Below are 20,196 nucleotides of genomic sequence, written 5' to 3'. Positions count from 1 at the left end.
AGTGCTTCTCAAACTGAACCCCTTTGGGGATAGAGAGGTGGGGGGGGAGATATGCATGTGTGTATATGTTATATGTATGTTTGTAATATATAAGCAAACACCTATACACATATGTTTATGTGTTCTCATTTTGATGATACCTTAAAAAAATAAATGTGATCATATTCTGGATTATTCCACCTACAACTCTGGAGCAGAGTACTTGCCATCCAATTTAACTATCCAGCCTTCCCCCCCGCCCCCCGCCCTCCTTCAGCCTGCGAAATAGGGATAAGAACCCTTCCTTTTCCAGGTGAGTGTGGACACTGAGTAAGACAATATATATAAAGTACAGAGTACATGTTCTTTAAATAGCTGCTATTATTACTATTCCCATTTACAATATGCTCATAAAGAGTAGTTATCCGTGCAGGCTGGGAAAGTGTATTTAGGGGCTTTGAAGAATGAAGAGATCACCAGGTCCAAAAGGAAAGGGATCAGCTTTCCAAGTAGAAGGGATGAGGTCCTTGAAACAGGAGTGGTCAGGTGTGCTCCAGGGACGCTGATGGGAGATGAAGCCAAGGAGGTCAGCAGGAACCAGAACCAGGGGCTCTGGCTTTACATCCCTGGCTGTGGGATCCAGAGCCTTCCCCAGGTCCCACATTCCCAGGCCCAGAAAGTCCTCCACACTCACCATGTTAGCAGGTAGGGGGATTTCCATGGCAGACCAAAAGAAAGGCATTAAATAGTCATAGTATTCCTTTTGGAAGTTTCTGTCACTATCAACAGGATCTGAGTTGTACAATTTGTATTTTACCCAGAACACATGGGGGCATCCATCCTCCCTACCACCATACACAGTCACAGAATATGAAACAGTCACTTATGCTGTGTTTACTGTATTTAGAGACAAAAGGGACTTCGGTTGAGTATCATGTCAAAACAAATGTGAGGAAGACACTGCCGTAATTCACCAAGACCCATGTTTTTCTCTTCTTCCTGAGGATACAAACAGATTGCATTTCTCAGCTTCCCTTCCAGTTAAGTGTAGCTACACGTAGCAGACACTATCCGTGCTTCGCCCCATCCTCTTGGATTCCATTCACTTTTCCTGCATGTCTATCCTCCTGCTTTGTAGTGCTCTGATTCCAAGGATTTGCCCCTGCAACTTTCTCTTGAGGCTGGTCCTTGGCTAATGGAGTCCTGTACTGGCAGAGAGCCAGAAATGCCTGGGCGTTCCCATGTTCCTGAAATAGCCCTTAGCTGGTGTATGAAAGCCTGGACACCTTGCCTTGAGGTGAGACCTACTCTCAGGTGTAATTCACAGTCCAGAGCTCCCCAAAGGATTACGCCAACTTTGGGGACTTTGTCTGAAATTACATCCATGCTCACCCTTTCTCCCTTTCCAGTCCTGCCTGCTTCTTTACTGGTTTCTCCTGGGAATACCTCCTAAAGAAATCACCTGCACGTGAGTCCTCACTGAGGGCCTGCTTCTGGGGACCCCAGCCTAAGCCACCAGGGACTTAGGCGCAGGACTGCTACTTCCTGGCCTTACAAAGAAGCCCAACTGTGGGCTTCTCCCTTCAGGCTGATGGGAATAGAAATAACTCAGAGGGTCACCTTGGAAGACAATTATTGATGACGGCAGAACTCCAACAGCCTGGACCCTGAGTTACTGCAGGGAAGAAAGATTTGTGCCAACCAAGAACGTGATGCTGGGCTGGGAGGTGAGACGGGAACTTCTCCTGTGCTACGCCACTAAAATATTTGTATTTACTTGTCATGGCAGCTCGAGTCACCCACACTAAAATAGAAAGGGACTTTACTTGAGCCCTCAGTGAGGTCTAGAGTGGATGAAAGGCTGTTTAGGAAACCATTTATACCCCCCAGGTAGGGCCCCAGGGAGTCTGAACAAGCCGGGCCTGTGAGCTGGGACACCTGCTGCAAAACGACAGGATTTAAGGCCTCTTCTGTCAGAACCAGAACTCCCAGAAGCCAGCTCTGCATAATCTCCCAAGCACCTAGGATTCTGATGAAAGGTGGCCCTTCACAAAGCAATTCGCACCGTGCCCGTGTATTCATAATAAGGGCAAAAATTATTATTAATACGTAAGTGTTCACAGTTGTCCATTCTCCCTGTGGATTTGAAGGAAAAATGATTCTTGCTGTCAGAGAAGATCCCTAAGATCACCTTTGTTGAGGAGACTCTGGATAATAGGCCAGTGAATTAAACTATTAATAGAAGTCAGAGAGGCTAAAACAACAAACATAAAAAAGAACTAGGACAGTATCACTGGAAGGTCAGAAAGAGAAACAGAGAAGCCACGTGAGCTGGGTATTAGAGAGGGTTTAAGAGTTCAGAGTTAGATATAAGGATAAGAAAGAAAGTTTAACAGGAGCAGCTGCCATCTCGGTGGAAGGTGACAATAACAGCAGTGATCTGGACAGAGGAATTTTTGTGATGTTTTCTCTGCAATAAAGATGTCCTCCATTATTGGTGTTTCCTTACGAGACCAAGTATAGACTTGAAACACTCATGATTAATATTTGGTTCCTGGATTGTTCCTGGGAAGGAAACACCATGAGAGACTGGTCCATTTGGAACCCTGGACTATATTAGGATCACACTTCTATTTTCAGGGGTCTCCAGTATTTTGTAGAGGAGTCCAGAACCTTTCATCTCTCCATTCCCTTGATTGAAGACAAATTTAAAATATCCTAGCCCCAGACTTCCCTGGTGGTGCAGTGGTTAGGAATCTGCCTGCCAATGCAAGGGACACAAGTTCGAGCCCTGTTCCAGGAAGATCCCACATGCCGTGGAGCAACTAAGCCCATGCGCCACAACTACTGAGCCCACATGCTGCAACTACTGAAGCCCACATGCCTAGAGCCCATACTCCACAATAAGAGAAGCCACCATAATGAGAAGCCCGCGCACCGCAACAAAGAGCCCCCGCTCACCGCAGCTAGATAAAGCCCGCGTGCAACAATGAAGACCCAACGCAGCCAAAAAAATTAAATAAATTAATTAATTAAAAAAACTTATTCTTAAAATATCCTAGCCCCAACAAACTTCTTGAATGTCTGCTATGAAAATTAACCACCACTGTTCACCATTCTATTTTGTGCTCCCTTTGCTATTTGCCTGTGCCTCTAGCACCTAGTTTTATCACCTGAGTCAAGTTAACTGATAATGTGTTTGATTTTTCAACTTGATTGTAAAATCTTTAAGGATGGGTTTTATAAGCATCTGTCTTATACTCAATAAATGTAAAGAGGACTTCCCTCGTGGTGCAGTGGTTAAGAATCTGCCTGCCAATGCAGGGACACAGGTTCAAGCCCTGGTCCGGGAAGACCCCACATGCCACAGAGCAACTAAGCCTGTGTGCCACAACTACTGAGCCTGAGCTCTAGAGCCCGGGAGCCACAACTACTGAGCCCACGTGCCACAACTACTTAAGTCTGTGCGCCTAGAGCCCATGCTCCGCAACAAGAGAAGCCACCGCAATGAGAAGCCCGCGCACCGCAACGAAGAGTAGCCCCTGCTCACAGCAGCTAGAGAGAGCCCGCGTGCAGCAACGAAGACCCAACACAGCCTTAAATAAATAAATAAAAATAAACACATTTATATAAAAATAAATAAATGTAAAGATTTCTGTCTTGTTCATCCCTCTCTTTCCAGCACTTCCAAGATTATATGATTGATGGTAGATGTTTAGTAAATGTTTATTGAATGAATAAGTGAAATAATCAATCATATACATCACATTTGAGTTGATAACAATCACGTCCTCCAGATTAAGCAGATCATACCATTGCCTCATTGCTACTCAGGTGTTCCCACTAACATGTACCTTTTCAAACCAATTTGCCCTGTACTGACAGGTGGAACCTCTCTTAGATCCTCAGCAGCTAAGACAGATAAAGATTGGGAAGGGAAGCCAGAGCTGAAACAAACCTTACCTACTTCCTGGATTGCTGGAAAAGCCCCAATTACAAATATCAAAAAGGGTACAAATGCCCTCTTGGCCAAATGAAAATCTAGCATCTGTATTTTTGGTTCACAAAATATACTCCCCTTGCTTCATGTAAGAGGCAAAACTCGGGGACTTGCCTGATGGTCCAGTGGGTAAGACTCCACGCTCCCAATTCAGGGGGCCCGTGTTCAATCCCTGATCGGGGAACTAGATCCCACAGGCATGCAGCTACTAAGAGTCTGAGTGCCACAACGAAGATCCTGAGTGCTGCAACTAAGACCCAGTGCAGCCTAAATAAATAAATAAATAGGCAGAACACAGACCTTAGAATTGTATATATTCACTCTGGTTAGTAGCCAAGCGGCTTCGGTCAAGTTATGTAACATATCTAAACCTCAGTTTCCTCATCAGTAAAATGGGCACAACCACATCTACTGCACAGAAAAACTGTCGTGAAGATTAATAGAGATAATTGTAAACTACTGGCCCAATACCAACAAGGGGCACATCGTAGTAGTTCTAAGAATGCTTGTCTCCTTCCTGCCTGATGGCACAGACACAAGTAGAGATTAAACAAAGAAAACTCATGCTGATATTTTCTGGATGATACAAAGAGGAAGGAGCTATGGGTCTTTCATGTCCTTTCAGTTCATCTAAGGAAAGAACAGGGCCACGTGCAAACTCACCAGCCAAAATTGTCTCCTCCAGAGCTCACTTCTTCGTGAGTTAGCATTTGAGACATCGTGTTGACAAGGGGAGAGGGTAGGACACCGATTCCTTTATGCTGTAAACCTGACCATCTCCTCAAACGAGGACGAAATGACAGCTTTCTCCATCTATCCTAAGGACAATTTACAATTATGACTCAATTTGCAACAGAAGAGAAACATGCTATTTATTTGCTATCTTTATTTTTTTTAAGGGAATAGTGGGAGACATTTCCATAGCTAATGAGGGCCAAAGGTGAAATCCTTTTTATGAGAACACAGACAGGACCAGACTTCATTTTTGGTAATTTCCTTCCGATTGAGATGTTGTTGATAATGCTGGACAATGTCCAGCTTTGAAATGGCCCTAATCATAGTCCAAATGCCATGGCAACGATCTCTTGAGAAATAGCACGTGAACTCAGGTGATCTTATGCCTGAGTGAAGAATATAATTGTTACTCTACAAAATATTTGGTGTGTTACAATTATATGGTATGTCAAAATACAGCATTCTCTCAACGATAGTTAAATTTTAATGGGTTTTTTACTCCCTTTCACAATATTTAAATAGTTTGACTATGAGACTAAACTATTTAAAAAGGTAAGTTTACCCACAGCATGTATAGCACTTCCTACAGACCCACATCCAAAGGTCTGACTTCTCTTTTAGAAACTCCTCATTTATGTTAGAAAAAAAAGAGAGGGGCCTGCATCAATAATATAGATAATTTTAATTCAAAATTGCTCTTGAATTAAATTATTTAGATATTTCTGAGGGGCAAATAATCCAGGGACCAGAATGACCTGGAAAATTACCTTCATTATTTAAGTCATTCTGGTAAATCTGACCTAAATTACTGGGCTTCAAGAGCTTCTGAAGGAGGCATTTCAGAAAATCAAAACACTCAGAATACTTAATATTTTTTCCACTGGATTTTTTCCACAGGTCCATGTGATGGAAAAGGGCAATGACTTATTTAGACAACCAAAAATAATCTTAGACCCAAGAGAGACCTCATTCTCAACGGTTCTGCAGAAACTTACAACTTACAAAAAAATATTTTGCGAGGACATTTTATCTTTTAATCCTAACAATCACTGTGGGAGACACAGACCGTAGTCTCCGTGTTTACATGGAGATGAGAACACAGAGATTCAGAGAGGAAAATGTTTGTCCAATGTAGGGCGCGGTCAGCTAACTGCTACGCGGCAGGAAGCTGAAATAAGCTGAGTCATCCTTCCTGTGGCCACTGCGCTTGCGCTAAGTATACTAATGAGGTTTTAAAGTAGCGACCTATCCGATGTTGGCTCACAAATCGCACCATCGGCGAAAGCCAATCACAGAGCGACACATGTTCTTAATCCCTATATAAGCAGACTGCTATAGGATTGCGGGGTCTTCCTTCCATCTTTCTTCAACCAAGCTGTGCTCCAATAAAGTGTGATACGAGAAGAATCTTGCGTGTGGCGGCTCGTTATTCTGCCGGTCAGAAACGGCTCGCCGCAAGTGGTGCCGAAACCCGGGAACTTCGCGCCCTGCATGGAGGACCGATTCAGAACTCGACACACGGAGTGGTAACCGTCGGTGAGTAGTCCAGTCAGGTATGTTTTTCGGGGGTTTGGAGCCTGAAGTTTTTACTTTCGCTTTTGTCCTTTTAGTGTTTCTCATGTTTTTCGTTTGCTTGTGGCTACGGTACCACCAGCCCGATCGAGTGTGTCTTCCCTGGCCGATAGATAAGTCAAGCATTTTTGGGAATAGTTCGTCCACGGAGCCTACAACTGATTTTCATGAGCCTATTCAAGCCCTTTTAAGGGACCGAGGGCTAAAGCTCTCTCATAAAAACATAAGTAGGCTGCTACAAGATATCGAAAGTGCCGCGCCGTGGTTTGGGGTATCAGGCAGCTTGACTGTTCCGTCATGGGAAAAACTCGGAAAAGACCTAAAGGAGTGTAACACAAGGGGAGAACTTTCTCGAGGCGCTCTCCCCTTGTGGAGCATGATACTTTCTTGCCTAAAGGAAGGAAAATGTGAAGAAATTATTCAACGAGGACGCAAGGCTCTTAGCATGTGTCAAGATAGCGCATCAGAGAATGAACAAACAGGGACTACGGTAGACAGGCCTGAAATTATGAAAAGAGAAAAAAGAAAACAAAAGGAAAAGCAAGAAACGGTGCCAGGATTATATCCAATCCTAGATGAGTTTAAGGAATTATATTTGTTTCAAGATGAATTAAATCCTAGAGAGAAGGAAGATTTAGAAGGAGCGGCCGCGACATATGAACAAGAGCGGTATGAGCATTGGTACATGCCGCCGCTCGCTAGCCCACCATATTTTAAACCTGCGGAGGCTAGAGCTTCCGCCCCTGCTCAGGCCTCCACCTCAGTTGCGGCAGCTAATGCTCCCCCTCCTATGCCAAAGTGCACTTTTATTCCTCGGGAAACATGGTCCCAGTTGGCCACTGCTTTCCCCGTGTTTGAAGATCCAGCTACACGCCAACGATATTGTGAGATGATAGATCATAAGCTCATTAGGGATCTTGCAGAAGCGGCTAAAAGAGATGGCGTGTCCGCCAATTACACTATCATGTTGTTGCAGCGCCTCACGCGAAATGCGTTAACACCTACAGACTGGCAGGATATTGCCCGCGCTTGCTTAACGATGGGGCAATACCTAGATTGGAAATCAATCGTGTCTGACCTAGCACATAGTCAGGCGCGGGAGAATGCTGCCAATGGGCAGCCGGCCTGGAATGTTGACATGCTGTTGGGACAGGGACAATGGATAAATAATCAGACCATGTTCCCTGTGCAAGTTTACAGCCAAATAAACGAAATTAACATGCGGGCCTGGCGAGCCCTCCCCAACAAAGGAGAAGTTTCAGGGAATTTAACCAAGATTATACAGGGCGGCACAGAACCATTTTCCGATTTTATAGCTAGAATGATGGAGGCTGCCGGACGGATTTTTGGTAATGTAGATGAGGCTATGCCATTAGTAAAACAATTAGTTTATGAACAATGCACAAAAGAGTGTCGCAGAGCGATAACACCTTATAAAGGGAAGGGCATTGAAACCTGGATGAAAGCATGTAGAGAGATCGGAGGGCCTTTGTCTAATACCGGGCTTGCTGCGGCTGTGCTGGCTGCCGCCCACAGTGTTCAGAACCCTGCCAAGTCAGGGGTTTGTTTCCAATGTGGAAAGCCTGGGCACATTAAGAAACAGTGCAAAAATGCAGGTGCGAGACCTAAAATGCTACAAGCTCAAAGAGTTCCAGGAACTTGTCCTAGATGCAAAAAAGGAAAACATTGGGCTAATGAATGTAGATCTGTTAAAGATATAAATGGGCAGCCCATTCAGCCCGCTGCACAGGTAGCTAATTCAAGAAATATCCATACAGCCAATTCAAAAAACGGGATAACGGGCCCCCGGTCCCAGGGCCCGAAGATTTTTGGGGCCCACGAGAGTGTGAACCTTCAGCCACTCCGACCCCAAGGCGAGCCACGTCAGGCTCCGCAGGGTTGGACCTCCGCGCCAGCTCCAGAATGGTATTAACAACAACCATGGGCATACAGCCCCTAGATACAGACATGAAAGGGCCACTACCTAGAGGGACGGTTGGGCTGGTGTTAGGTCGTTCTTCCTCCGTTTTAAAAGGACTTATTGTCCTACCCGGAGTGATTGATCCTGATTATACCGGAGTCATTAAGGTAATGTGTCAATCCCCTAGAGGGATCGTTACTATAGCCCCTGGTGATCGGATAGCTCAATTGTTGATTTTGCCTTCTTTTCATGAAAATTATCCCGCATGTTCTGCAGCCTTTTTGTCATTATCCCTTGATGATCGTCCTATGATGAGTCTAACCGTAGAAGGGAAAACATTTTTAGGTTTGGTAGATACCGGAGCAGATCGGAGCATTATAACTACTAGAGATTGGCCAGGCTCTTGGCCCCTACAAGAGTCTTCTCAAACCTTGCAAGGTCTAGGATATGCACAGACACCCAAAGTTAGCTCCAAGGAATTAACTTGGATCTCTAAAGATCAGAAGGGAAGATTTCAACCCTTTGTGGTTGAGGGATTACCATTTAATTTATGGGGAAGGGATGTACAAAGTCAAATGAAACTTAGACTTACTAATGATTATTCTGAAGTCGCACAAAATATTATGCTTAAATCGGGATTTATACCTAATAGAGGGATAGGACGTAAGTTACAGGGCATGACCGCCCCTATAGAAGCCCGCGGAAATTTAAACCGCCGAGACTTGGGTTTTTCTCAAGGGTCACTGAATTTATGATTCCTATTACATGGAGGACCACAACACCTGTGTGGGTACCTCAGTGGCCTTTGTCAAAGGAAAAGCTGGAGGCGGCATCCAAACTAGTGGATGAGCAGTTACAATTAGGGCATTTAGAACCCTCCTAGTCACCCTGGAATAATTAAGAAAAAATTAGGGAAATAGCGTAAAGATTGTTTCTTTTCTATTCCTTTGAATAGTCGAGATAAAGCCTCTTGTATGGAGTTGCTTGAACAGGCCTTAGGCGTTTTGATTAAATATTTAGGGAATGGGGGATTGTTTCTTGCTCCCGAGGGAATACAGAAGGGAGATGTTGTAAATTTTTTAGGAGCCTGATCTTAATTCCCCACGCCAATTGACCCCAGAAGCCCATCAGGCACTTCAAAAGGTAGAACAAGCTATTACAAATGCACAATTAGAACGCTGTGATGATTCTCAACCTGTTTGGATGTGTCCTTTTAATTTAATTTCCACACGCGCTCTAACAGCGCTAGACTCTACGACACAGGCTCAAGAGTTTCATAAGCTATATCATGTGTCATCTACAGTCTTAAGAAAAAAATTTAACATTACCAGAGCTTTGGCTAGGAATATTGTGAAGAGTTGTTACCCAAAAGACTGGGGTTAACCCCAGAGGCATTCCAAAAGCTTTGCTCTTTTTAGTCAAAAAATGCAGGTGATTCATATTACAGGCTTGCCCTATAATCCACAAGGCCATGGCCGACGAAAAGCCCAAGGAAGGAGTCAAGACTGAGAACAACGGTCATATTAATTTGAAGGTGGCGGGGCAGGATGGTTCTGTGGTGCAGTTTAAGATTAAGAGGCATACACCACTTAGTAAACTAATGAAAGCCTATTGTGAACGACAGGGTTTGTCAATGAGGCAGATCAGCTTAAAGAACTCTTAATAAAACAAAAAGGGGGAATCGCAGAGAACTGTACCCCTAGACAGAGACTTTCACTTGCCTTATTTACCATAAATTTTTTACATTTAAATGATGATAAAGAAACCTCTGCTGAACGCCATGTGGCAACAAACCATAAAAATTATGGCAAAGTGATGTGGAAAGATGTGTTGTCCAATCAATGGAAGGGCCCGGATCGTGTTATTACTCGATCCAGGGGATCTCTTTGTGTCTCCCCACAGGATCAAGATCCGATCTGGGTGCCATCAAGACTGACGAGAATTGTTGAAGAAAACTTCAGAGAAGATGCTGAGCTGGATGTTCCTGATGATTCTTAATCGAAGTCTTTGTATTAGTTGGAATTCCACAAAGGATTATTCAAATTGTGCAACTGAGTGCTGCCGGGCTGGAGCCCGTTGCCTTTGGAGATTTTGCCTCTTGGCTCTCTTCTGCCTTTTCCTCCTTTGGGGAGTGGGTGGGGGTAGGAATCTTTGGAGTCTGCTGTGTATTTGGGATTATGCTGTGTCTCTGGTTGGTCTGTCGTGTGCGCATCAGGGCACATCGAGATAGGGTCCTGCTCACTCAGGCACTTCTGGCTATTAATGAAGGAGATTCGCCCGCAGCCTGGCTCTCCGCCCTGAATAATTCGAAATGATTGCCCTTGCACAGAGAGGCCTTGTTGCCATTGCACCTCTATAGGGAGTCATCCATTGTCCTGATTGCCCTTGCACAGAGAGGCCTTGTTGCCATTGCACCTCTATAGGGAATCAGCCATTATTCTGAGTCAGCCTTTGCACCCTGCAGCCCTTGTTGGCATTGCACGCAGGAAGGTGTCTCAGACATGCCAACAGAAAACTGCCCTCGAACAGTGAGCACATCATGAAGTGAACACTTGTACGGGCTACATTCTGCTTGGTGTTCTAATAAATAAAAAAGGGGGAGATGTAGGGCGCGGTCAGCTAACTGCTACGCGGCAGGAAGCTGAAATAAGCTGAGTCATCCTTCCTGTGGCCACTGCGCTTGCGCTAAGTATACTAATGAGGTTTTAAAGTAGCGACCTATCCGATGTTGGCTCACAAATCGCACCATCGGCGAAAGCCAATCACAGAGCGACACATGTTCTTAATCCCTATATAAGCAGACTGCTATAGGATTGCGGGGTCTTCCTTCCATCTTTCTTCAACCAAGCTGTGCTCCAATAAAGTGTGATACGAGAAGAATCTTGCGTGTGGCGGCTCGTTATTCTGCCGGTCAGAAACGGCTCGCCGCAGTCCAAGGTCACAAAACAAGTAAGTGACAAACTGGGGCTGGACCCCAGATCTTCTAACTCCACATCCAGAGCTCTTCTCTTACCAGTAAACTAAGCAACCCATAGAACTGATAACTAGAATCCAGAATCAGTAAGAAAAAGACAAATGAAAAACATAAAACCAGACAAAGAATATGAATAATCAAGTTACAGAAGCAAAAACCCAAACAGTCGATAAATATAGAAAGCCAACCTTGTTAGTAAACAGAGGAAGGCAAAACAATTTTGAAAAGAATAAGGGTATAATTGAATACTGATTAGATTTGTAAATTTTAAAAGTTTTGTGACATCAGTAATTGTTGAGGATGTATCAAATGTGATGTTTACATTACTGATGGGAGTATAAACTGGTATCACCCCTTTAGAGGACAGTCTAGCAACACTTAGTTCACTTGAAGGTATACAGGCCACGCAATTGAGCAATTCTACTCCTAGGTGTCTCACCTGGAACTACGCTCACAGCTATGCCCAGGGAGATACATTCAATGTTCATTGCTGTAATTTATATAATAGAGAAAAGTAGAAACAATCTAAGTATTTCTCAGTAGAAGAATCAACTGTGATTATTCACACAATATATCAAGTGAAAAGGGTAGCTTTTATGAAAAATGGATAAATCTAAAGAACATAATGTTGAATGGGGAAAAAAGCAGTTTGCAATTGACATGTACAGTAGGATACTGAATGTGTAAATCTTGAAAATACAAATAACACTAGTTTATATTGTTAATCGGTTCATACGTATGAATAGAAGTCTAAACACAGGAGAGGAAATGATACAGGGGAACCTCAGAGTTCTGGTTGTCTCTGAGAGGGGAGGGTTGGGGAAGAGATGAGGAGGGTAGCTATTCCTGCAATGTTCTATTTCTTTCTTTAAAATTCTGAAGCAAATATGGAAGAATAGGTAAGACTCTTATACCTGGATGTATGTTTTCTTTATTTGTATGTGCACATGCGTGTTTTTGAAATATTTCTTATAAGTTAAAAGGGATGCATTTGAACCTCAGAGGGGCATCAAGATAAGAAGGGGGAGGGAAGGGTAAAGAAATTGATGATCCCTTAAGGATGGTCTGCAAGGGGCTCTCTGGTAGCAAGATCCTAATAAAGAGGTCACAGGGCAAACAAGGAAAGGGGTTAAGTAGATGACAGTAATGCAAGCTATGGTTTCCATTCAAGGAGAACGAGGCGGGGTGAAAGGATGGGAGAGGGTTGAGTGGCTTCAGAAGAAAAGCTGAAGGGGGGCTGCCTGGGGAGAGATAGGGTCTGGTTATCTGTATGCCTCTCTTAGGTTGCTATGATATGGCTGAACGCCATTGTTTTTATGGAGGTCTTCACTCCCACTGAATGTGCCGGCCAGGATCTAAAAGCAGTCAAGTTCGGCACTTCAGAATTGTCAAGTTACAGAATATGCCTGCAACATTATTATCCTTTCCAATGCAATAACAACAGTAAAGTAACAGCAGGCTCAGAGAGGTTAAACGATTTGCTTGAGGTCACACAGGAGGGACCCCTGGCATCCTCACTCTGATTCCAAAGCCTTCCTTTCCCCTACGCTACATGCTTCCTCTCGGGGTTCAAATACGCCTTCTGCAAGTTGCCTACTTCCTGCAACAGATCCCAAGCAATTTCAACATGGCTGAGGATATCTTTTTGTTTTTTATTTTTCTCCCTATGGCCAGAATAAAGCATTATTTAGAAAGCATAATACATTGTTAACACCCAAGGTATGGAGTCAACAAGCTTAGATCTGGGTTTGCTTAGCAGATCTCTTAGGAAAGTAACCATGGAGTCTTCAGGGCTTGATGGTAATTGGTTTCAGCTGACCTCAGGGAGCAACCTAGTCTGGCAGGGACAGATGTCCTCTTGGTCCCCAGATGAGGACCGCCTGCTTCCCAACTGGCAAGAAGTCTCAAGCACTGAATTCTCTCCATGGTAAGAGCCCTTTTTGAAGCTGATGCTCTCTGCCTGCTGAGGAAGGCAAGCTGAGTCCCTGCTACCTGCTCAGGGCATCACTGATAGTTTGATTCAAAAGTAGAAGCTGTTCTACTCCAACAATTAGAGCTGCAGATCAGCCAGCCAGTCCTCTCCTTCGCCTCGTACAGGAGCAAAATTTGCCACCCCAAAATGTCTCTACGGCATGCGGATTATGTCAAACTGAAAACAATCAAGACCGAAAAGACTCGGGAAGAAACTTTTGACCCTCCCCCTAACTGCTTAGCAAAGAACGTGAAGGGCCTGGAATAAACCTGTCACCAGAGACCTCTGCAAAGAATATCGGCTAAGTGGTGGAGGGACACATCGCAGAGCCTAGAGATCAGAGTCCCCTCTGTGTCACACTGTCTCTGCAAAGCCCAGCAAACATCTGTTTACCAAATATCTGCTTTTTCATCTCCATGTGAATTGCCTTCCTTCCCTTTGAAGTCCCAAACCACTGCCCACACCATCCTCTTTTGTCTTTGGCTGTGGAGGTACAGGTGAGGGTTTCAGCCATTTTGGTGAGTTACTCAGTTTTCCTGGGTCTCTCCCATGTACAAATGTTATCAAACTTTTCTTCGATCTCCTCCTGTTAATCTGTCTCATGTCCATTTAATTCTTCAATCAACCAGCCTCTACAACGGTAGAGGAAAATCTCTTCCTCCCTGACAGCCTCTCCTGGATTTTTAGTCTTGTCTAACGAGATGGGTTCCATTTGAGCTTCAGTTCCATTTGAGCTGACTGTACCATTAGGAAGAAAATCAGGACTTAAATTAGAAAAATAACCATTCAACAGCAGCAACAAAAAAATCCTCCTGCACTTTTTATCTTGTCAAGCAGCTCAAAAACTCAACTGAGACATAAATAATCCTCCTCTTGGTATGTGTTTTCATTTTGTCTCGGCATTTTGTGTCCAGGAATTGCAAAGAGTCAAGAACGTCAGGCGAGAAATGAAGAGCTTGGCGTCTTATTTATGTCTCTGACGTGGGCAAGAAGCTGCCACGTGAGCCTGGACTCATGGAAGCGATTCCCATCAGAACCACATGGAAGCAAGACGAGCAGTTCTCCAAAGCAAACAGGAGATGCCACATCAGGAAAAAGGGGAAACAGATTCTGGGCAAATAGCAGTATCTAATAGAGTGCTTCACATCTGGGAACCCCATTTCACAGACGAGAAAGCTGAGGCTCAAACTAAGTAAACTGCCCAAGGTCATATTTTAGAAAGTAGCCGAATCCTCACCTAAATCTGGTCAAACCTACTGCCCAGAGCTGCAGCTTCTCTCTTCTGATTTAAAAAGTAATGCATGCCCATGTTTTTTAGAAAGTGGATAGCATTTTAGAAAATGAGAACAAAATGAAAATCACCATCATGAAGAAATAATCGCTGTCAAAATTTTGGTGTGCTTTGTTCTAGGCTCTTCTTCTACGGATCTATGGTAGATCTTTGGCGTTTTATCATTCATGGTCTTCACTAATCCTCAAAGTAAACCCAAGGGCCATGGCTGTAGTACGATCTGCCCAGGTCCTCTTTATAGACCAAACAGCTCATCCCCCAGCTGCTGTGACAGTTGGCTGCTAACAGTTCACAGCTGCTCCCATCTGAGATGCTTGGGAGGTTTTGCCCCCTTTAGGGCCCCAACTGAGTTATCAAAGCTCAGCTCCCCACCCTCAAGACAGAAGAACTCTAGGGTCCCATTTATATTCAAGCTTCCTGTGGTATCAAGATGAAGCTAGATTTCAGCCTGAGAGGGCATCTTTGACTTCTTTTCCTCCTTTGTCCTGCTTTTTTCACCTCCTTCGACGTGTCCTTCAACTTACTGCTTGCACAGGAATTCTCATCTCGGGCTTTGATTGTAAGGAGCCCAACCAAAGGTAAGGATTGAGAAAATTTTAATTGTGCTAAGGCCTGGGTTCTAGTCACCCACTCTTTGAAGGTGGAGTGGTCATTTAACTGCTGGCCAAGCCCAGTCAACAACCAGCATTCACATTTCCACCTGGCTTTGCGGTTTTCTGTTCCTTTTCACCCTTGCAATAACTCATATGAAGTGCTAAGAGCTGTGTTTCCTGGTTTAAAAAGGCAATTACTTTATACATTTCTATAGCCGTGTATTTATAGAATCATTAAGCCTCTGAAGAAAAACATGCATTATTCAGTTAAATTTTATTGCATTTTATGGGAGGAAAATATATGCTGTAGTAGAAGTCTTAATTTAAAGATTCATGAAGATTTTGAACTTATTGATTATCATATTGCCTCCATTCTAAGATATACAATTTAATGTTTTTGAAAGTCTTAGAATCAATGAATACATTTAGTGAATGTTTTCTCTCCCATCCCACTCCCCTGAAAACTTATTAATATTTTCTTTTTATTCATCCACATGAATTCCAGAATCACCTCATTGGATTCCAACACATCGCTCACTGTCCGCTTCCCGGAATAAAATTTATAATAAAATTAACTCAAACCTGTAAGTTAACTTTGGGAAAAAAAATGATATCTTTAGGGGTCCCCTGGTGGCGCAGTGGTTAAGAATCCACCTACCAATGCAGGGGACACGGGTTCAAGCCCTGGTCTGGGAAGATCCCACATGCCGCGGGGCAACTAAGCCCGTGCGCCACAACCACTGAGCCTGCACTCTAGAGCCCGTGAGCCACAACTACTGAAGCCCACCGGCCTAGAGCCCGTGCTCCGCAACTAGAGAAGCCACCGCAATGAGAAGCCCGCGCACCGCAACGAAGAAGAGCCCCCGCTCGCTGCACCTAGAGAAAGCTGTGTGCAGCAACAAAGACCAAATGCAGCCAAAAATAAATAATAAATAAATGAATTTGTTTTAAAAAATGACATCTTTATAACACAGTGTTCTCAACCAGTTTACGACAGGCCTCCCTATTTATTCAAGTTTTATTTATTTCTCCCAGTTGATCGCTGTCATTTTCTCCATGTGTATCCTATACAAACTTTATTAAAGTTAGTATTTTGTATTTGCATTGCTAATGAAATCTGAGTCATTTTCCATTATATTTTCTAACTGGTAATGTTATTATACATAAATGTTATTTTTAATATTTCTTAAACATTCAAGTACCTTGTGTATCTAACTTACTGCTACTATTAGTGTTTCCGTTGATCATCTGGGGTAAGCTGTACAGATAATTGTACCACTTGCAAATAAAGATAATGTCTTTTTTTCCATTGTTAATGCATCTTATTTCTCATCCATGTCTTATTACACTGACTAGAACTTCTATAAAAATTTTAAATAGAGATCAAAGAAATCATTGGCAATGACTCTGGTATTTCACCGCTAAGCATGAAATTGAGTGCTTAATATATTTTTCAGTATATTATATCAAATGTGTCTACCCTAAGTAATTGAAGGATTTTCATCAATAATGGGTTTAAGCATTATAAAATACAACTTTAAGCATTTATTAAATCAGGCTCAAGATGACGTGTGGAATATTTTTACACTTTGGAGTAAGCTGGACCTGGTGTTGAGTGTCAGCCCTAGTGCTTACTTTGGCCTTGACCAATCTAACCTCTCCCTGCTTCGATTTCTTTAACTATTAAGTGATGATAATATAACTCATAAGGTTCTGTGATCACTAATCAATCTAGTTTGTATGAAGCGTCTAACACACTGATGATCCCATGATAGATGTTCAATTACTCAGAATTTCCAAAGTAAATCTTCCTTGGTCCTGGCATAGCATTCATTTAATACACGAATGGATTTAATTTGCCATCAGCTTATTTAGAGTTGCTGCTTCCGTCTCTGTCACTGTGTGCCAAATGGAAGCATTATATTTCCTCTGTGTTTGTATCACTTAGAAGATAACAATGCCTTAAAAGTTGGAAAGGATACACTTAAATTCTTTTCTACTGATATGGCACATACATGCAGAAAATTGCATGAAGGAATGCATTCATAAATCCAGTTGGATCCAAAAGTGCCCGCTCATTTCTTTTCAATTTCTACTCAATGTCAATGGCCCTCGTGTATTAGACACTAACAATGGGCCAGCACTGTGATAAGCATTTCATGTGTCTCATTTAACATGATGGTCACAAAAATACCGTGAGAGGAATATTACTCCCCTCATTTTATAAATGAGAAAAATGAGGCTGAAAGAGGTGAGCAGTGTGCCCAAGCTTACACAGTAACTGATAAAACAAGATAAGGCTGGATATAAAATAAATCCTCCTATGCGTTAAGCAATGGTGACTCCGTTGAAATTAAGAAATCTCCATTTATCTAATTCTTTGTTCATTTTTGGTAGTTCATATTTACTCCCAAAATCATGCACTTCTTACATCATTTCAAGTGTATGGGAATAAATTGTCTGTAAGTAATATTTCCTTAGACTATATAATCTCCCCACTATCTACTTAATTCCTTTGTTAGTTCAATCCTAATTGTATGCATTTGTGCTAGCTTTCTCTTCTTCTAATTTATAATTGACATAAGTTAATTTATTCTATTGTCATTTTGAAAAGTCAACTCCTGGGTTTATTTATCAATTTTATTTTTTCCTGTTTTCTAATTAATTTCTGATTTTATCTTTATTTCCTTCCCCCCTGACTTATTTGAATTAGTTTTGAATGTCTTTATTTTAATGCTTCATTCCTTTTATTTCTCACTTGTTTAAAGTGAAAATATTAAGACATAACTTCCCTTTGAATACAACTCTGGCCATTTTCTATATTTTTAAATGCAGGATTCTCATATTTCTCATATTCAAATAATGCATAATTGTGGTTTTGATGTTTTCTTGGACTTAAAAGATAAGGAACATTTTTTTCAAGGACTAATTTTATACTAATTTTAATCTTACTACAATTTAACAAGAACCATTTCTAATATTCAGATTGTCAGTTTTCTTTGTAAACTAATATAAGTTAATTATGGTAAATGCTATGAACAATGAAGAATATTTTTTCTATACATTTTCAGAACACAAAATTTAATCCAAATCAATGAAATCGAAATCAACATTATTAACCATCCATATTCTTTTCTATTTTTTGCCAAAGACCATGTGTTGGTTTTCTTATTTTTGTTTGGGTTTTAGTTTTTGGTTTGCTTTGGGGGTTTTGGTCTGTTTGTTTATGGCCCCAATATCTGAAGGATACAATATATACCTATCAACAGTGATTCTGGATCATGTAGAAATGGGATTACCCAGCACTCTCTGAATATCAGGGTTGTTGTGAGTTTTAAAAAGACTTCTCATAAACTCAGATATGATCTTTTGGACGTTTTATACCATCTTGTTGAGAATCACTGAGTTAAATAAATTAGCGTCATAGCATTCTTATGAATTTTACCTTTTATCAATGTAAAATAACTCCCTGTATCTCAATAACTACATCTGCCTTGCACTCTATATTTTTTCCCTGATATTAATATTGTCACTCCTATTCTCAGTTTTATTTTTAACATTTTTTCCTCTCTCTTTTATGTGAAGCTTTGACAAATAGCTGTGATTGGCTTCTGCTGCATTTTGAACCAAAGCTGAGACAAACTGTCTTTTAATAGGGGAATATAATCTGGTTCCAGTCATTGTCATGACTGATGTTTGGCTTTCACATATGTAACGGATATAGTTGACTTATATCAGTCAAATCAGCTTTTGACTTCATCAGCTTTTGGTTACAAAATGCCTCCTTTACGTTGTATGGGTCTATTCTGCACCTCTTTGCCCTCATATGCACCCCTTATCCTTCCCTGCTTGGCTTTGTGTCACAGAGAGGCTGACCCCTACAGGCTGCATGTCCTGGGTTCTCTGATCAGCTGGCTTCAGGCTGGGTTTGGCCAGTAGGAGACATTGGCAAAAGAAGCAGAGAGGAGTCAGGGTATTTCTTCCTCCCCTTGCTGCCTTGGCTGCATCCCTTCTGGAATTCCAACTCCTGCTGGACAGGTCCCCTGTGGTTCCATTTTCCACTCGGAGAGTACTACCTACCCCTGGGCTCAGCTACACCCCTGCCCTCCTCCATCCCTCCAGCCCAAGAGTCCCATTCTCTGTCCTCCACATACCCTCCCTTTTTATAATTGTCCTCTTTCTCTGGGCTTTTTCTCTGCATCCAGAGAGAGCATCTTAATTTTGTCCTCCTTAACACTAATTCCATTTTCTGCAGTGTTGTTTCTTTTCTTTACTGCTTCTAATGCAAATGCATGTTGTATTATACCATTGCATTTTCTACGTCTTTACAGTCTTTATTTCAGATTTTCTCTGTCTGCATCTCGGCAACATTTTTAATCTTACCATTTCATCTATTATTTCCTGTATCTCAGAGCTCATACTGAGAGCACAAAGAGTCAAGGCTCTTCTTACTTTTCCATATTTTTTCAAAAGGTTTGCTTTCCTGTTCAAAACAATATTCCCCCCTTTTATGTTCTCTTGTTTTGTTTTTCTTTATGCTTTATAAAAGACAGGTCGGTTCAGGTGTGTTGCCGGCAAATGGTCTGGATGACCTTCTTTGTCATTATTAGTAACTATATGATGATATTAGAATCCATATCCAGACTTTGAGCTGATTAATAAGCACAGACGTGAAATTCCTAGTGGTCTCATGCCTGTGCTGAACCAGACGGGTTCTCTGACTTTACTGCTTGGCCTCCTGAACATGTGGAAGGGAATTTATTCTGAGATAACTATGCAGGCTTCTCTTTGTGAAAAGCAATGCATGGACATCAACACTAACCAGGGTGTAACTGTCTCCCAAATCCGCCTCTATTCCTTCATCCTCTTGACTTCACAGTCTGGCATACAAAGACCCATACCTATTCTCGTCTGCCATGATCCCTTCCTTTTTGTAGATTTCTGGGAGACTGTAGTCCCATTATGGTTAAATACATAGGGAGTGTTGGAAAGTCAACAGCCTCCGAATTAACTTCTGTGTAGTAAGTAGGGCTTTCCTTCCTTTGGCTCAGAGAAGACCCCGTGTCTTTAAGGCAGGAAGTAGAAACAATAATCGAAAAAGTCCTCTCATGTCTCTTGCCCTTTACTCAAGTGTGTCATCCTTGCTTTTGTTACACAGA

At 42.3% G+C, this 20,196-nt stretch overlaps 1 long non-coding RNA gene across 4 annotated transcripts in view; it reads left to right on the top strand.

Moving 5' to 3' along the window:
• The first annotated feature begins 5,847 nt into the window (after positions 1 to 5,847).
• Positions 5,848 to 20,196, top strand: part of LOC141276542 (uncharacterized) — a 183,566-nt gene continuing 169,217 nt past the window's right edge. For all 4 annotated transcript variants that reach the window (XR_012326341.1, XR_012326343.1, XR_012326342.1 and 1 more), the window contains exon 1: positions 5,848 to 6,267. This is a non-coding gene — a long non-coding RNA (uncharacterized lncRNA). The remainder of the gene's footprint in view (positions 6,268 to 20,196) is intronic.

The sequence above is a fragment of the Tursiops truncatus genome, chromosome 15 (assembly GCF_011762595.2).
Source record: "Tursiops truncatus isolate mTurTru1 chromosome 15, mTurTru1.mat.Y, whole genome shotgun sequence".
Taxonomy (NCBI): domain Eukaryota; kingdom Metazoa; phylum Chordata; class Mammalia; order Artiodactyla; family Delphinidae; genus Tursiops; species Tursiops truncatus.
The sequence above is the reverse complement of the archived record's forward strand: the minus strand, read 5'-3'. Positions and strand labels throughout refer to the sequence as shown.